The sequence below is a fragment of the Scyliorhinus canicula genome, chromosome 16 (genome assembly GCF_902713615.1).
Source record: "Scyliorhinus canicula chromosome 16, sScyCan1.1, whole genome shotgun sequence".
Classification (NCBI taxonomy): domain Eukaryota; kingdom Metazoa; phylum Chordata; class Chondrichthyes; order Carcharhiniformes; family Scyliorhinidae; genus Scyliorhinus; species Scyliorhinus canicula.
In genome coordinates this window covers 143,320,082-143,338,730 of record NC_052161.1, presented here as the reverse complement: position 1 = coordinate 143,338,730, position 18,649 = coordinate 143,320,082, and the positions used below count along the sequence as shown (strand labels likewise).

General features: G+C 45.1%; 1 protein-coding gene across 22 annotated transcripts in view; it reads right to left on the bottom strand.

Moving 5' to 3' along the window:
* Positions 1 to 18,649, bottom strand: part of LOC119979250 (RAP1 GTPase activating protein) — a 705,159-nt gene that overhangs the window by 198,766 nt on the left and 487,744 nt on the right. For 14 of the 22 annotated variants that reach the window (XM_038821208.1, XM_038821194.1, XM_038821198.1 and 11 more), the window contains one exon: positions 2,386 to 2,476. The exons of 3 other annotated variants lie outside the window; for them this stretch is intronic. The gene's annotated coding sequence lies outside the window, so the exon portion shown is untranslated. Of the gene's footprint in view, positions 1 to 1,968; positions 2,153 to 2,385; positions 2,477 to 3,889; positions 4,339 to 18,649 lie in introns of those variants that run through there. 5 more of the 22 variants (XM_038821207.1, XM_038821209.1, XM_038821203.1 and 2 more) reach the window with 4 other exon arrangements.

Sequence of the window (18,649 nt, the reverse complement as noted above, 5' to 3'; positions counted from 1 at the left end):
CCAGCAGCACGGTTCGATTCCCGTACCAGCCTCCCTGAACAGGCGCCGGAATGTGGCGACTAGGGGCTTTTCACAGTAACGTCATTTGAAGCCTACTTGTGACAATAAGCGATTTTCATTTCATTACATTTCTCTCACCAGATGAGTCACTTTCTGAATGAGACAGAAACCAAGCAAATGAAAAGTGTCTCCCATTTTCCTTGTCTCCCATTGTGTTCCCAAATTCTTCCCTTCCCACGTACTAGAATTTCTGGTCTTCTATATTTTGCTGTTTTTCTTTCTTTCTGAGTAATTCTAACTGTAAATAAATCTGACTATCACCTTTAACCTGAGTGCTTCAGTCCAACAGTTACCATTTTCTGGAGAGATAAGAACGTATCGATGAGCAATGCACGGAGGACAATCATTATTCCTACCGCATGTTAACCTACGTAAAGATGCAGTATTCAGTTTGGAAATATCCTTTTTGCTGTCAGCAAACGTTTTCTGTTTCCCGACTTATACTAACAGGAAAAATATGCTACTGACCTGGCGGAGGATTGAAGATTGAATGATACAATAGGTACAAGATGTTTGTTGCGGACGAAGAGCACGTCCTCTTTTAGGTGAGCATTGAGGCAAGTCAGTATTGGAGAGGAGCTGTATGATTCGCAGGTCTGCATCAAGAGTGAAATTGCAGCAATGCCCTATGTGGGAGGCATCATCGATGTCAGCATTGCTCAGATCCACTGCATCATTGTTTGGGGCAGGCAAGTAGGAGATTGAGCATGCAGTGTTTTCATACGCACACTGAACTTTTGTCACCAGATTATAAAAGCAAGTTAATTTTTAACAAAGAATGACTCTTCCATGGGCAGTGAATGAGTTGGGTCTCTGCAAACAGGAAACATAAAAATCATGTCCCTAATTTCAGATGTGATTTGCACCAATTGCAATGATACTGCAGCCAGCTTAGAGCAAAGTACAAGGCGACCGTCTCTTCGAGGTAACTTCAGATTTCAGTGCATGGTAACCCACCAGTTCTGAATAGAAGAGCAATCAGAATGAAGCCACATCATGAAAAATTATCTTTTAAATGAGAAACCAGATTCTAGCGCTCTCCTGCGTGTATTCAACTTGAAAAGTTAAATGAGAAGAACTGAACGGTTCTTCAGCAGACTGGGCAGCACTTTGTATTTTATACATTTATAGAAATATAGAGGACAGCACTGTGGCACAGTGGTTAGCACTGCTGCCTCACGGCGCCGAGGTCCCAGGTTCGATCCCGGCCCAGGGTCACTGTCCATGTGGAGTGTGCACATTTTCTCTGTGCTTGCGTGGGTCTCGGGGTAGCTGCATTGGCCACACTAAATTGTCTCTTGATTGGAATTTTACAAAAAATTTAAAGAAATACAAGAAAATTAGTCTTCATTCCAACTAGCCTGTTAGTCTTTACCATCTCGACAAGCAACAGTTCAATTTCATGCGTTGCTGAATTATTTATTTATCCCCCCTTTCCTTCAACCACCTATCAAACCTAGTCTTAAATGTTCACATGTTCTCTCCCTTAGCCATCATCTCTGGTCATACAATCTACAGACCTGTCCAAACTGCTGAGGCAGAACAGGTTTCCGGTTATCTTCCAAATCTGTCAGTCTCCCAAAACACTTTGAATCTATTTTGTACATCCGTGTCTTCATCATTTTAACTACCACCTTCAAATTGCCCTGTAACTTGCTCTGTCTTAATGAAAACACACCCAGTATATCCTTGCCTGTCCTCATGTTTATAGTTCCTTATACCTAGTGAATCCTCTCGATGTGACTTCACATCCTTGCTTTAACATGGAACCCAAAAATGGGCACCGGGTCACTCAAACTGTGACCTTACCACTGCACCTCCAGTTACTTCCTTGCCACGAAACACATTATTGCATTACCTTTTTGGGTAATTTGAACATGGACATTGTGGACATAGATTCTTGCTCACCTTTCTGTGTAAATGTAATGATTAGCTACTGTAACTGCTGATGGAGGTTATCTTTACAGCACTCCCACCAGAAACAGCTCCACCTTTGGCCACAGAACGACAAGGCGATGCGTAACTTCTGCCTTTGGAGGCAGCAAGACACCAGAGAAAATGTGGCTTTTTCACGTGCCTATGGAGGCTGGGGCTGGGGTGACAAAGACAAACAACAATAATCCTGGCGTATGTATTTTTTTCTGGCTCCAAGTGTTTCTGCAGTGGGTACCTGCACAACAGGCACTGGGCAGGATACAGCTGCCAGTGTTGCAAGTTACAAATGAGACTGTCAAACACACACATACTATTTCCACAATGCAAATTCAAAAAAATTGTGAAACAGTGACAACAGACAACGTAACAAGAGATTTCAGAGTCTCCTACCTTGAGATATGATGGTGTAGAGTACGAAGGCTGAGATTCGGGACTTGGTGGTTCTAATGAATTGGAGATGTGATCTCCTCCATCATGCTTCCTGTTTTGGGGAAAATTAATTATTGACTTGGTGCAACTGTACTTGTCCATTTTCTTTCCTGTAAATTTCTTTTACTCTTCCTCCAGCAGTACCAATTTACACTGGATACAATTCTACAAGTCAACATCCAGTAACCAATTGGTATTCCCTCGGTGACCCCAACAAGTCAGCATAGGAACGTCAAGACCAAGTCCACCCCTCTCCTGACTCAACATGGCCACAAGGATATCTTCCAGAATGGGTTAATGGATAGTGGTGTGCTGTGCAGAACCTGCAGATCCAATTATAAATTTAACCATCTTGACATTATCGATGTAGCAGAATACGAGGCAAACTGTGCTCCTGGAAAGTGGAATCCCTGGATGATTTGCTTCCCTTCTGCCAAGTGCACCGAGACCAATTATTGCAACCCTTTCGCTAATGTGCCAAAGATGATCTAATTTGACAAGAGCGCAGGGACTGACCAGGGGGCCACCAACTTTGTACATCTCAATTTCACTCCAGGCTATGGGGCTATCAAGGGAGCTTGCCTTCATTAAACTGTTCAAATATTTACAATACTGCAAAGTCCCATCATACTTTCAATAATACTTGACATAAACCAATACAAGTTTTTCTTTATTTTTATCCTCGCTGCTTTCCCCCTTCATTCAGCTAAACTTTGTCCATTAGGAAATTTATCCGAAAGGTTCTCCTGTGTTCCAATGTAATCAGGGAGGAACAGTTACCCGACAGCTGAATGATTTGATGCAGATTCACAGCAGTAAACCTTAGCTCTTTCACTCCCAAATGCAACATTCTACATCTTTAATGTACTCGCATCAGGTTCCTTTAAGATTTAAAATAATTACACAATGCATTAAAGCAACTCAGCTTCATTTGCACTTTACAAAATACGAAAAAAACATTGCAATAATATGATTAAAATGAAAATGAAGATTTCCCTTCTCCGTTATAAAGGCTGCTGGATCACGGATTAATGTGGGACATTCACCTCCTCTTTAGTGCAGACCCATCACCTGAAGAATGCTTGAATCCCCAAGATTACTGTAACCAGGCTGAGATTCATTGCAAAAGAGCAGAGCTGAAAGGCCGACCATCTACTCATAACCCAGTTGGTGTTCTTGTTAACAGACAGAAATACTGCCACAGTGGAAAAGATTTATCCAACCGTTTTAGCAGCTGTGATGATCCTCAGCTACTGCTAATGGCCAATGCCACAAACCAGCCACCCAAAATATCTCGGTGGATCTTTGGAGCATTTTCAGATCAAAATAAAAATACATCAGAATCAGACGTTGCTTATTGGGAAACAGAAATATCTAAATATGTAAAAGCTTCATCTGTACATTGAGATCTCCGACTAAAACCTGCTGCAGGTGAAAGACAAAACAATGATTTAACTTCACTTACTTTGTTTAAGCAGTCAAAAAATAAAGACTTGGCACTGTCAGATTTGAAGGGCTGTATCACTGCAGAGATTCAAACCAGCCTTTACAACAAAGCAGCACAACATTGCCCCTTCTGTCGCAGCTTAAACTCCTGTTAAAACCATCAGCACACACTACCGGTGAGGAAGGAGAAAGCCACCCACTCTGTACAAACATTGTTTCCCTGAAATGGAAATTACCCACTAAAGCACACACTATTTGAGTCTTTGCATTCATTAAGTGTGGCTTAATTAAGCAGATCTCCAGAAGGAATGTCACCATGGCAACGAGTTTTGGGATTCACATCAGACCTATCGGCATTTGGCACTAGTGTAGTGGGGAGACAGGAGAGAGGAGGTCGGGGAGAAAGGACAGAGAGAGAATGGTTATTGGCAGATTCGGGATCCTTCGGGCTTCTGTCATATTGTCCTGGATGTCGCAGCTATGTGAGAGGACTGTAATTACAACCTTACCAAGAGCTTGGCTGAAGCAGGTGTAATCTTTAATAGTGTCAGGTCTCATTAATATCAGACTGGCCTTACTCCAGAGAACATTGCCTGGACTTTCATTGGCAATAGGAGCTTTTCACAGATGGAGAACAATTCTGCCTTTAACTTAGGAAATAGAGTTTTCAGGCAAAAACAAACTCAGTAATTGTATTATAAGTGTTTACAAATGTATTTTTTTTGTTTGAGGTACGTCTGTGTCAGCAAACAAGTATTTCCCTCCCCACTTTAAACCCCAGGAATGACAGTCGGCAACTGCTTCACGTATCAAAAAAAAACCACATTTATTTTCTGAAGAAGAAAATGAATGACTTTCCTACGCTTGCCCAAGTTTCCGGATGGTATAACACAGTTTGAATTAGGGCTGCACTGCAGCAGTTACATAATGGATCATAAAACAGATTCTATGTCATTTAACAAAAACATCACTGGCTGAACTTTAAAATAAAGAAACATTAATTGCTGTAATTAATCAATGTTTGATACAAATTGAAGAAGGTGAACACGCTGTTTCTAATTATAGTATCTTATTTTCTACAATTCCTGCCAAAAATCATTCTCAGAAACATATAATTATAAAAAGTAAGTAACTCTGGAACAGAGTGAATTAGCATTAAAAACCCGAGTGACTTTAAAAGCAGCAGGGATAGCGAATAAATGAATGACTCAAAGAAGCTTTTCCAGCTGGTTTAAGGGCAAAGTTTGCAGAGATTTCCACACGTGTGTGAAATGTTTTCACACATCGGATTCAAGTGTCCAACACCTTGCTTCCACAAAGACGAAAAGTGTAAAGTAACATAGAAAAGTGTATGTAAGGTCTCTTCTTGGAAGGAAAGACACCAGTACAAGAACTCGCAGGCCCACCTACAGCCATTGCAGAAGCACAGAAGTGATGTGGGGTGTATAAGGCAGCAGTCACAAATGGCGACCAATCCATCGCCCAAATCTAATTACTGCTATAAATCCAACTTGGATAACAACCTTGGTCTGTTCTCATGTTCCATATGCACACTGCAATCTTACATCCTGAGAGCTAATATTTCAGCTCAGGAACTCGTTTGAATTTCTAGATACATCAACAAGTAACACTAATATTTAACGGAAAGAATGAAGAATTTGCACCTGTACAGCACATTTCAAGATTCCAGGACATCTCAAAATGTTTCACAGTCAATTAACTAAATTTGAAATGTAATGACTCGCACAGCAGCCAATTTGCACATAGCAAACCCCACAAACAATTGGATAAATGACCAAATAGTTTGCTTCAGTGACATTGATTGAGTTGTAAATATTGGCAGGTACAACTGCTCTTCTTCAAAGTATGCGGTAGAATATCCCACCTCCATCTGAGGGGACAGTCGTAAATGACCAGAATTTTACACCTTATTCAAAAGGTGGCAGTTCCAACAGTGCGGCACATCCTCAATATTGCATTGAAATGTGGGCTGAGCTAATGTGCTCAATGTCTGGCGTGGGTCTGAACCCATGGTTAAGAATTAGGGAAAATTAAGATGAAGAAAGAAGGTAAAACAGAGTGTTGATTAGAGGCAGAGGTCTGGAGAAATGAGATGCTAATTTGCCTATCAGTGGAAAACAAGTATTTTACACATGTGACTAGAGCAAACAATGAGGCTGCAGAGGTGGCAACATCAAAGTGGAGAGATAAGGAAAATGACACGTTCCTGCCAAAAGCCGATTCCGCAGGGTGAATAACATCAAAGGAAAAGAAATAGTACAAGTGCAGAACACTAACTATTGGAAAGAGGAAAGAGAGACAGCTGACATGAAAACTACAGCAGTGGCAGATAGTCTCCTGAAAGAAATAGCGATTTTCCACCTTCGCTGAACCTGAAGACTATTTCACAGACGTGGCCATGATAACCTGGTTGTGGTAATTATTCGCTGGATTTAGCTGATCAAGTTACTTGAAATTGGATGTTGTTTGGGAATAGGGGTGTCTAAGAGTTTTAGGTTATGTAGGTTTGGGAACCAAGCGATAGTTTCAAGTAAGATTAATGATAATAATAATAATCTTTATTATTGTCGCAAGTAGGCTTACATTAACACTGCAATGAAATTACTGTGAAAATCCCCTGGTTGCTACACTCCAGCGCCTGTTCGGGTACATTGAGGGAGAATTGAGAATGTCCAATTCACCAAACAGCACGTCTTTCGGGATTTATGGGAGGAAACCGGAGCACCCGGAGGAAACCCACGCAGACACGGGGAGAACGTGCAGACTCCGCACAGACAGTGACCCAAGCCGGGAATTGAACCTGGGTCCCTGGTGCTGTGAAACAACAGTGCTAACCACTGTGCTACCGTGCTGCCCACATGTGTGTATAGTCATCAGTCTACTTAGCTGTCATAGTGCATTAGAATCCTTCTTGTTGTGTGTGTGTGTGTTTTTGATTTTCTTTTAAGTTGATAAATATTCTTTATTAATTATTCACGCAATGACTGGATTGTTCCTCACTGCCTTTTACACCGTTCCTCACATTATACCAGAAAAACACGCACATCACGACAAACCGATGTTCCAAGCTACCCTTCTGCGTTTTGGGATACCACATCAGTGTGGTTTGTAACACCGTTATATTCGACTTAGATAAAAGTGCCATCACCTAGTCAAGGCTGAGGAGAGAGCTGCCCTAAAGTGACTATAGTCACAACAACTTGAAATTGCGACAAAGTGAGACCTACCTATAATTTCACTAGCTGATCAAAAACCACGCCAAACTATTTACAGAGGACTTTTCTTTCAAAAAACATAAGAAAAAACATTGAACAAAAATGACCATCACTAGTCACTTGATGTCGGGTATTGTAAGTTGACTACTTTTCTGGAAAGTTCCGATATGGATTGCAGTACAGACCTGCCCTGACATGTTTCCTGACATTTCGAACCTTGAGGGGGTGTCAAGGTTTACTTCAAATAGGGAATCATGAAAGGAAGACATTCAAAGTGAAAAGTGCTGGTCTTTAATCAACTGTTATTCTGTCAAAACAATGGGGAACTCTTAACCAGCCGGGATATACCCAGCGGTCACTCAAATCGGCTCCTCCGGAGGATTAAATAACCCATCTCCTTTCGTTTCTCCCATCATTTCTGAAGTGAAAGATCAAAAATTCTTGGAATACACAGACAGGAGGTTTCTAAGAACTGGTTTTGCCAAGTCAGAGACAGAGAGAATTCATCAAAGTCATCTGGAGCAGTGAGAAATCTCCCCCCCAAAGCTAACAAAAACCCAATCTCTTAAAAGTCTCGTATCCTTCAAAGGGTCAGAAACTGTCTAACGGAAAGGACCTCAGGAAAAACTCATTGATTTTTGCTGCGAGACGGATCACAAAATTAAAAGGAAGGAAATTGTCTTCAGCAAATTGCAGTTACCTTGGCTTCAATTCAACTCCAGGATTTTAAAAGAATGCAGCTAACTTCAAACAGCAACAACATGCACTCATCTACACCTCGGGGAAAATATTCTTTAAACTTTTATTTGGGCTCTAATGTTTCTTTCTTCTGGTGTGCATGCATGCGTGCGCGCCATCTTGTCTTTTACTATTTTGTCTTTGCTTTAGCAAGTAATAAATTTATTCTTTGACTCAAGAAAACCTGGCATGATTATCTCCTCACATACTTGGATTGGAAAAGACATCCATGGGGAAAATACATGTTTGAAATCTTTGTTGTGACAAACTGATGAGGCTGAATACAGGGGAACTAGTGTGAACTCACCCAGTCTCAACGCTATTGTTAACGGTATGTGGGAGAGGCATTACTGGATCAGTAAATCCACAGATAAGTGGAATCTGATAGGAGGACCTGGCCCTCGCGCTGCTGTAGATTCTGGCACCTTACAGTTGACCCAACTATGATCAGGTACCTGAGCACAGGCTGGGGTTGGAACCTGGGAGGCTCAGAACCACAGTAGTCATATACCAAAAGAAGCTTCTGATTGTTAACAGTATATAATTAAAAAGGGCAGTTCCAAACAAAAAGACTTGTAAGAACATGGCTGCACTTTAAACAATGTCACACACATGAGTGTAGTGTCGTTTAGATTGCCTGAAGAAATACTGTAACTATAAATCAGAATTACTTTTCCAAGTACCTGAGAAATGTGGTTTCTGGGTGGTCCAATTCCTTTTAAAAAATAAATTTAGAGTACCCAGTTAGTTTTTTCCAATTAAGGGACAATCCACCTTCCCTGCACATCTTTGGGTTGTGGGGGTGAGACCCACGCAGACACGGGGACAATGTGCAATTCCACACGGACAGTGACCCGGGGCCGGGATCGACCCTGGGACCTCAGCGGCGTGTTAGCAGCAGTGCTAACCACTGCCCCACCGTGCCACCTTGGGTGGTCCAATTCCATCTACACCAACGAAAGGTCACTGACTTGATGTTAACTCTGTGTCTCTCTGCACAGACGCTGCCAGATGTGCTGAATATCTCCAGAATGTTTGGTGTTTACTTTGACCAAATGACTGTCACAGTTAAATTGATCTATTTGCTATCTGAACACATGTCAGGCCAACTTCCATTTCTAAAGCAAAGAACTGAGTAAATCTTTTCCTCATACCCAAATCCATATAATGAGCTGGAGACAATGTCAACAGAATACTCATCTCCGAGACAAATCTACTCTGGCCATATGAGGAGGCTGGCAGGGTCCATCACCTGTTCGGTGTTAGTAATCTTCAATCAGCTTTTTCCATCATTACCCTGTGAAACTGACAGAAACGCCAGGATCTACGCATGTTCCGTAAAACAGGGGAGTTGTTGTCAGTGATTCCTTGCTTCTCCACATGGAGCACTGCTTATTTTCCTGCAGCCGTTAATTTTTAGAAATCACTGAACGGCCGAGAAGTTTCTCTTTGACGTCTATTACCGCTGTGACCACCGTCACAGACTTCATCAGCAAATGTGTGGATGACTGCGTGCCATAGAAAGCAGCACATACGTTCCCCAACCGGAAACCATGGGCTTAATCGGGAGATTGACTCCCTACTGAAGGACAGATCTGAGGCATTCAAGTCAGGCGACTCTGATCTGTACAAGAAATCCAGGTACGATCTCTGCATAGCCATCCGGGATGCCAAGAGACAAAATCAGACCAAGCTAGAGTCACAGACTAGCATCACAGATTCTCGTTTGTTGTGGCAAGGCTTAAACAACATAACGGGCTACAAAGCGAAGCCGAGCAGTATCTCCAGCAGCAGCACACCCCTCCCCAATGAACTCAATGCACTTTTTGCTCAGTTCAAGCAGGAAACCATCAAACTGCTGTCGATTGTCCCAGCAGCCCAAAGCACACCCATACCCACCATCACACCTTCTGAAGTCAGATCAGCCTTCCTGAAAGTGAACCCTCGGAAGGCGACGGGTCCAAATGGGGTCCCTGGCTGTGCACTCAGAGCCTGCGTGGACCAGCTGGCAGATGTGTTCATGGACATCTTCAACCTCTCCCTACTCTGTTCCAAGGTCCCCATCTACTTCAAGAAGACCACCATCATACCGTTGCCAAAGAAGAACTTGGCAACGCACCTCAACGACTATCGTCCTGTGGCCTTGACATTGATCACAATGAAGTGCTTCGAGATGTTGCTCATGAAGCGAATCAACTCCATACTCCCAGAATGCCTAGATCCACTGCAATTCGCATACCGCCACAACCGGTCCACAGCATATGCCATTTGCCTGGCCCTACACTCATCCCTGGAGCATCTCGACAACAAGGACTCCTACATCAGACTCCTATTTATTGACTACAGCTCCGCCTTCAACACTATAATCCCAGCCAAGCTCGTATCAAAGCTCCAAAACCTAGGACTTGGCTCCTCCCTCTGCAACTGCCTCACCGACTTTCTGACTCATAGTCTACAATCAGTAAGGATAGAAAACAACACGTCCTCCACGATAGTCCTCAGTACCGGGGCATCACAAGACTCCGTACTTAACCCCCTACTATACTCCCTATACACATACGACTGCATGGCAAAATTTGGCTCCAACTCCATCTATAAGTTTGTTGATGACACAACCAAAATGGGTCAGATCTCGAACAACGATGAGTCAGAATACAGACGGAGATAGCGAACCTAATGGAGCGGTATAACGACAGCAATCTCTCCCTCAGTGTCAACAAAACTAAGTTGGTCATTAGAAGCAAAGTACTGTACACACCCCTGTCAGCATCAACGGGGCTGAGGTGGAGATGGTTGCCAGCTTCAAATTCCTAGGGGTGCATATCACCAACAATCTGTCTGGGTTCACCCACATCGATGCTAAGACCAAGAAAGCACAACAGCACCGGTACTTTCTCAGGAAACTAAGGAAATTTGGCATGTCCACATTAACCCTTACCAACTTTTACAGATGCACTATAGAGAGCATCCTATCGGGCTACATCACAGCCTGGTATGGCAACTGCTTGGCCCAGGACCGCAAGGAACTTCAGAGAGTCGTGAACACAGCCCAGTCCATCACACGAACCTGCCTCCCATCCATTGACTCCATCTACACCTCCCACTGCCTGGGGAAAGCGGGCAGCATAATCAAAGACCCCTCCCACCCGGCTTATTCACTTTTCAAACCTCTTCCATTGGGCAGGAGATACAAAAGTCTGAGAACACGCACAGACAGACTCAAAAACAGCTTCTTCCCCGCTGTCACCAGACTCCTAAATGACCCTCTTATGGACTGAACAGATCTCTTCACACATCTTCCCTACTGAGTAGTACTACACTCCTGTATGCTTCACCCGATGCCTGTGTCTACGTACATACATTGTGTATTTTATGTTTGCCCTGTTATGTATATTCTTTTCATGTATGGGATGTACTGCCTGAGCTGTACGCGGAACAATACTTTTCATTGTACCCCTGTACATGTGACAATAAACAAACCCAATCCGATCCAAAGATCATTTTGCTGACACTTTTATTTGGACGACAAGGACAAGTATTGCACCTAATTGTTAAAAAAATTGAATGTACCATTCATTTATCTTGGAGCATTTTGATAAGTTGTAGATTAGTAACCAAAATAGCATTCACTGTACTCTAGTCACCTCAGTTTCTTCCAGATTGAAAATCTGGGTCAATTTCACAGATACCTTGTGTTGCTGGGAGGATTGTCAGATTTCTAATGCCAGCTGAGAATGCAGCACAAAGAAAACTAAAGCCAATCAGTTTTCACAATCACTGCAGGTATCCCGAATAGTTCATTTCAGGCAATATAAATGAAACCATCATTTTCAATCAGCTTGGCCGGTGATATAACCGAGACCTATGGGTTTGACAGGGTAGATTCCGAGAGGTCAGATTCTCTCATCGGGCAATTTCGAACTAGAAGAGTTTAACAATAAAAGGTTGGAGATGAAGAGAAATTTATCCTCTCCAGAAGGTTGTTAGTCTGTGGAATTCGCTTCCAAAGAGAGCAGGGGAGAGTGGGTCATTGAATATATTCCAGGGTAGATCTCTACCAGAGAGTCGAGGGTTATGGGTGACAAGCAAGAAAGTGGAGTTAAGGCCACAATCGGACCAGCCATGATCTTATTGATTAGTGGAGCAGGCTCGATAGATTGAATGGCCTTCCCCTGCTCCTATTTCTTATGATCTTAAAATGCAAGTGCCCACAAACAAGATTCATCATTCTAACACACTTACAGAGGTCCTTCACTATTGCTGTTATAGTCTCACTACTTAATGTCTTCTGTGTCATTTACTTTATCCACATTACAGTAACACCTGTTCCTGATTATTATCTTTTCTGAAAAATATTGCTGGCAGCAACGATTGGAACAATGTTTGACCAAAGATATATTTTTATCTTATCCCCTCTTCTCCCTTTGTTTTGTTTTACAATCTGATCAAAGAGTAAATAGAGCTGCCTGGGGTTACAGGAACCACAGTGCTATTGCAATAATGTTAAATTGATTTCTCATGCCATATCAAAACTAATCATTACACATATTATCATTTGTTATAAAAACAACGATCATCATTTATCAAACACCATTAGATTTTTCTTGGGCCAGATGAACAGAAACATGAGAATTCCCGTCTCTGAAACCCAACTCTAAAAATGTCTACCTGAACTTCCAATTTTCAGTCCAGGGGAGCAGGCTGGATCAGTCGTCGGGTGAGCAACCCTGGAATAGGGAGTTGTTGGAGGTGGACACAACACGGATCGAGCAACTTAAGCGCAGATAAAAAGCAGGGCCTTCAGAGAGGCCCACTTGAGAGGTAGGTGGCCAATGGTGAAGGCCTTGTGCCTCAGAGGAGACAGCGTTCCCTTGTCAGAGGAGTGTGCAAGCTGTAACCTTTGTCCAAATGTTAATCTGACCCAGGAATGGATGGTCCATCATGGACTTTCCCAATGGGGTAATTATCGCTGACTAATCAAAGTGTACTCTACTGACCCACTGAAAACATGGGAGTTTATTCTCAAGGATGGCACTTTTCTTGGTACCTCTACCGGGTACAGATATTCTGTAGCCATGCAGATAACTGTCAAGACTTAGCGGGTGGTTGACTGATCATTATCGCACCCATTTATCAGCAGATGCCCACACTGTTGACCCTTGGCCGGGTTCCTCAGAGCGGCACACTACCACAGCTATACATCATGACTAAGAGGCAGGAACTCAGTCGGGCTGTCAGTAGCCCAGGAGCAGAGCAAGCTGCCTTGGAGCTACAGCCACATTGTAGATGGCACTAAGCATTTGTGCAGAACCATTTTCTCCATCAAACTTTACCAGTGATCACTGATGATATGGTGAAAGTGGTTAGTGTGTGTGGGCACACGAAAGTGAATGAGAGCACTTTAATCTGAATGACTCCTAAGCAAACACCGTCCATTTTTATTTATAGAATGTCACGGAGGAGATTTGGGGGAAGGGATGGGTCCAGCCGCCCCATGGTTCTCTGACCAGGATCTTCACATTTTGATGACAGTGGTGTAGATGAGGAGACCAGTCCTGTATGCAGCTGGTGTAATGTCCCTGCAGCAACCAAAGCAGCTGGATTCAAACAACAGACCACAAGACATAGAAGTAGGGCACTCGGCCCATCGGGTCTGCTCCGCCACTGAATGACATCATGACTGATCTGATAGGATAATCCTGATCTCCACTTTCCCGCTTTATCCCCATTACCCTCGATTCCCTCACTGATTAAAAACCTGTCTCTCTCAGCCTTGAACATACTTAATGACCCAGCCTCTACAGCTCTCTGCGGTAACGGCCCGGCCTCCACAGCTCTCTGCGGTAACGGCCCGGCCCCTACAGCTCTCTGTGGTAACGACCCGGCCTCTACAGCTCTCTGCGGTAACGGCCCGGCCTCTACAGCTCTCTGCAGTAACGGCCCGGCCCCTACAGCTCTCTGCGGTAACGGCCCGGCCCCTACAGCTCTCTGCGGTAACGGCCCGGCCCCTACAGCTCTCTGCGGTAACGGCCCGGCCCCTACAGCTCTCTGCGGTATGGCCCGGCCCCTACAGCTCTCTGCGGTAACGACCCAGCCCCTACAGCTCTCTGCGGTAACGGCCCGGCCTCTACAGCTCTCTGCGGTAACGGCCCGGCCCCTACAGCTCTCTGCGGTAACGGCCCGGCCCCTACAGCTCTCTGCGGTAAAGGCCCGGCCCCTACAGCTCTCTGCGGTAACGGCCCGGCCCCTACAGCTCTCTGCGGTAACGGTCCGGCCCCTACAGCTCTCTGCGGTAACGGCCCGGCCCCTACAGCTCTCTGCGGTAACGGCCCGGCCCCTACAGCTCTCTGCGGTAACGGCCCGGCCCCTACAGCTCTCTGCGGGAACGGCCCGGCCCCTACAGCTCTCTGCGGTAACGGCCCGGCCCCTACAGCTCTCTGCGGTAACGGCCCGGCCCCTACAGCTCTCTGCGGTAACGGCCCAGCCTCTACAGCTCTCTGCGGTAACGGCCCGGCCCCTACAGCTCTCTGCGGTAACGACCCGGCCTCTACAGCTCTCTGCGGTAACGGCCCGGCCTCTACAGCTCTCTGCGGTAACGGCCCGGCCCCTACAGCTCTCTGCGGTAACGGCCCGGCCCCTACAGCTCTCTGCGGTAACGGTCCGGCCCCTACAGCTCTCTGCGGTAACGGCCCGGCCCCTACAGCTCTCTGCGGTAACGGCCCGGCCCCTACAGCTCTCTGCGGTAACGGCCCGGCCTCTACAGCTCTCTGCGGTAAAGAATTCCACAGATTCACTCCCATCTGAGGAGAAATCCCTCCTCATCTCTGTTTTAAATGGGAGGCCCCTTACTCTGAAATTCTGCCCTCTGGCCCTAGACTCTCCCACAAGGGGAAACATCCTCTCAGCATCGACCCTGTCAAATCCCCTGAGAATCAGATATGTCTCAATAAGGTCACCTCTCATTCTTCTAAACTCCAATGAGTACAGACCCAACCTACTCAATCTCTCCTCATTAAAAAATCCCTCCATACCCAGGATGATAGAGTTTTTCGAAGAGGTCACAAAGATGATTGATGCAGGGAGGGCAGTGGATTTTGTCTATATGGACTTCAGTAAGGCCTTTGACAAGGTCCCTCATGGCAGACTGGTACAAAAGGTGAAGTCACATAGGATCAGGGGTGAGCTGGCAAGATGGATACAGAACTGGCTAGGTCATAGAAGGCAGAGAGTAGCAATGGAAGGGTGCTTTTCTAATTGGAGGGCTGTGACTACTGGTTTTCCGCAGGGTTCAGTGCTGGGACCTTTGCTGTTCATAGTATATATAAATGATTTGGAGGAAAATGTAACTGGTCTGATTAGTAAGTTTGCGGACGACACAAAGGTATGTGGAATTGCAGATAGCGATGAGGACTGTCAGAGGATACAGCAGGATTTAGATCATTTGGAGACTGGGGCAGAGAGATGGCAGATGGAGTTTAATCTGGACAAATGTGAGGTAATGCATTTTGGAAGGTCTAATGCAGGTAGGGAATATACAGTGAATGGTAGAACCCTCAAGAGTATTGAAAGTCAGAGAGATCTAGGTGTACAGGTCCACAGGTCACTGAAAGGGGCAACACAGGTGGAGAAGGTAGTCAAGATGGCATACGGCATGCTTGCCTTCATTGGCTGGGGCACTGAGTATAAGAATTGGCAAGTCATGCTGCAACTGTATAGAACCTTAGTTAGGCCACACTTGGGGTATAGTGTTTAATTCTGGTCGCCACACTACCAGAAGGATGTGGAGGCTTTAGAGAGGGTGCAGAAGAGATTTACCAGGATGTTGCCTGGTATGGAGGGCATTAGCTATGAGGAGCGGTTGAATAAACTCGGTTTGTTCTCACTGGAACGACGGAGGTTGAGGGGCGACCTGATAGAGGTCTACAAAATTATGAGGGGCATAGACAGGGTGGATAGTCAGAGGCTTTTTCCCAGGGTAGAGGGGTCAATTACTAGGGGGCATAGGTTTAAGGTGCGAGGGGCAAGGTTTAGAGGAGATGTACGAGGCAAGGTTTTTCACACAGAGGGTAGTGGGTGCCTGGAACTCGCTGCCGGAGGAGGTGGTGGAAGCCGGGACGATAGTGACATTTAAGAGGCATCTTGACAAATACATGAATAGGATGGGAATAGAGGGTTACGGACCCAGGAAGTGTAGAAGATTTTAGTTTAGACGGGCAGCATGGTCGGCACAGGCTTGGAGGGCCGAAGGGCCTGTTCCTGTGCTGTACTTTTCTTTGTTCTTTGTTCTTTTATCAACCCAGTGAACCTTTTCTGGACTGCCTCTGTTACCAGCATATCTATCCTTAGATAAGGCGACCAGAAGTATTCACAGTATTCCAAGTGTGGTCCAACTACTGCCTTGTATAGTTTTAGCAGGATTTCCTTATTTTTATATCCATTCCCTTTGGAATAAAGGCCAACATTTCATTTGTCTTCCCAATAACTTGCATGCTAGCTTTTTGTGATTTATGGATGAGAAACCCCTATCCCCTCGTGCTGCAGCTTTCTGCAATCTCTCTCCATTTAAATAATATTCAGCTTCTTTATTCTTCCTACCAAAGTGCATAACTTCACATTTTCCTGCACCTGCCAGGGTCTTTCCCACTCACTAAACCTACCTCCCTCCCTCTGCAGACTGGGTGTCATCCTCCCCACTTGCCTGCCCGCCAATCTTTGTGGGACATAGCAGCTGTGGTGAATGCAGGAGACCGTCAGTGCTCCTGGGTTGAGTGCAGGATAGGTTCATTAATCTGCTGTGTTCCAGCAAGGGAAATAGCTTTCCTCATCCACACAAAGGAAGGGTCATATCGGCATGCTGCAACGGAGCTGCCAGACACCTCAGCTTCAGCATCAAGGCTAGTGCGCGTACATAGCTCATGTACCTGTGCACAGAACATTTTATTTTCCTGTACTCCTTCATTAGAATTAGAATTAGAATTAGAACAGTACAGCACAGAACAGGCCCTTCGGCCCTCGATGTTGTGCCGAGCAATGATCACCCTACTCAAGCCCACGTATCCACCCTATACCCGTAACCCAACAATCCCCATTAACCTTATTTTTTTTAGGACACTATGGGCAATTTTAGCCTGGCCAATCCACCTAACCTGCACATCTTTGGACTGTGGGAGGAAACCGGAGCACCCGGAGGAAACCCACGCACACACGGGGAGGACGTTCAGACTCCACACAGACAGTGACCCAGCCGGGAATCGAACCTGGGAGCCTGGAGCTGTGAAGCATTGATGCTAACCACTATGCTACCGTGCTGCAATCTTCAGTGGCAAGGCCAACATTTGTTGTCCATTCCTGATTGGTCTTGAACTGAGTGGTTTAAAGGCCAGTTCAGAGTTAACCACGTGGCTGTGGGTCTGGAGTCACATGTAAGCCGGACTGGGTGAGGATGGCAGATAAAAACAGAAAATACTGGAGAAACCCAGTGAGTCTGGCAGCATCTGCCAGAGTTAACGTTTCAAGTCCGTCTCCTTTAGAGCTCTGAGGGCACATCAGCATAAGAGGAAGTGTAATGATGTGTTTGTACTGTAAGGACAGCCTGAGCATGGTTAATCGCAAGGGCATGTATCAGAGCATGCTTTCACAATGACATGGGCTATACCCAAATAACTGGTGTTTCACACAGGTCCATGCTCTGCTCCCTCATACACCGCCCATCCCCACACCCCTCAAACAACACCACAACAGACCCCCCACCTCAACAGGCCAGATCATCCGCAGGAGGACGGATCAGGCGGCATTTCATCACATGAGGAATGGAACACATGTAGAATCAGTGGCACAGGGTGAATGATACTTTTCAGCAACAGGGCACAGGAGGAGGCATCAGAGATATCTGCATGGTGCCCTCTGAGTTGGAAGGAACATTCAGCTGTGAGAGTCACCATTTGGAGCACAGTACTTACATAATCACCAGCAGATTTACATCCAAATCATTTCCAATATACTGAACCCTGCAGAACCCTCACTGTCACAAACACCCCGCACCAACTACCCTTGGATTCCTGCCATGGAGTCAGTTTTGTATCCGGATTGTTACATTCCTCTGGATTCCGTGGGCCTTGATTTGTATAAACCAGCCTACAAACTGAGCATGTGCCTACAAATGTGATCTCTGCCAGAAGCAACAAATTCAAATGCCAAATGAAAACACAGTAAAGCAGAAAATGTGTGAATAAAATGTATTCAATTTGTTCACACCTCAGAATGGATTGATCTTTTAAAAGGCTCTGGAGTTTTGCATTGAAAAATGTCAGGAGTTAGTTCCAGCTAAGCTTTGTAATCTTCCTGTGCTCAGGTAGGTAGATCTCCACTGGACTCTCCATGGTTATTGGCCTCCTCGGGTTCCTTGGTTGAAGAACATATCACATCTACGATTGCATCATCTGTCCCGTTCCACCAGCCACTTCCACACCACTTTCCATCAGCGTTTGTTCTGGAATTTCCATTCCAACCTTCCGCAGGTTTGTGAAAAGTGCCCAGTCATCACGTTGGTTGGTCGGACCCTGCTCCTTTTCAGTCCTGATGTCTTAAGCGGCCATAACCCGTCTGAACTCAACCTGCGATCAACACCATTTGTAACTTTCTCGCATTTTATCCATACTTGTACACCCTTTCACGGGAGATCTCAATGTCAAATGATGGTTTTCACAGGGGTCCATAATTGTACACTCTTGTATGGTCTGACTCCACTCTGATTGGTTGGCCCGGTCATATGACCATTTTGGAAAACTTCAGCTCACCAAGAATTA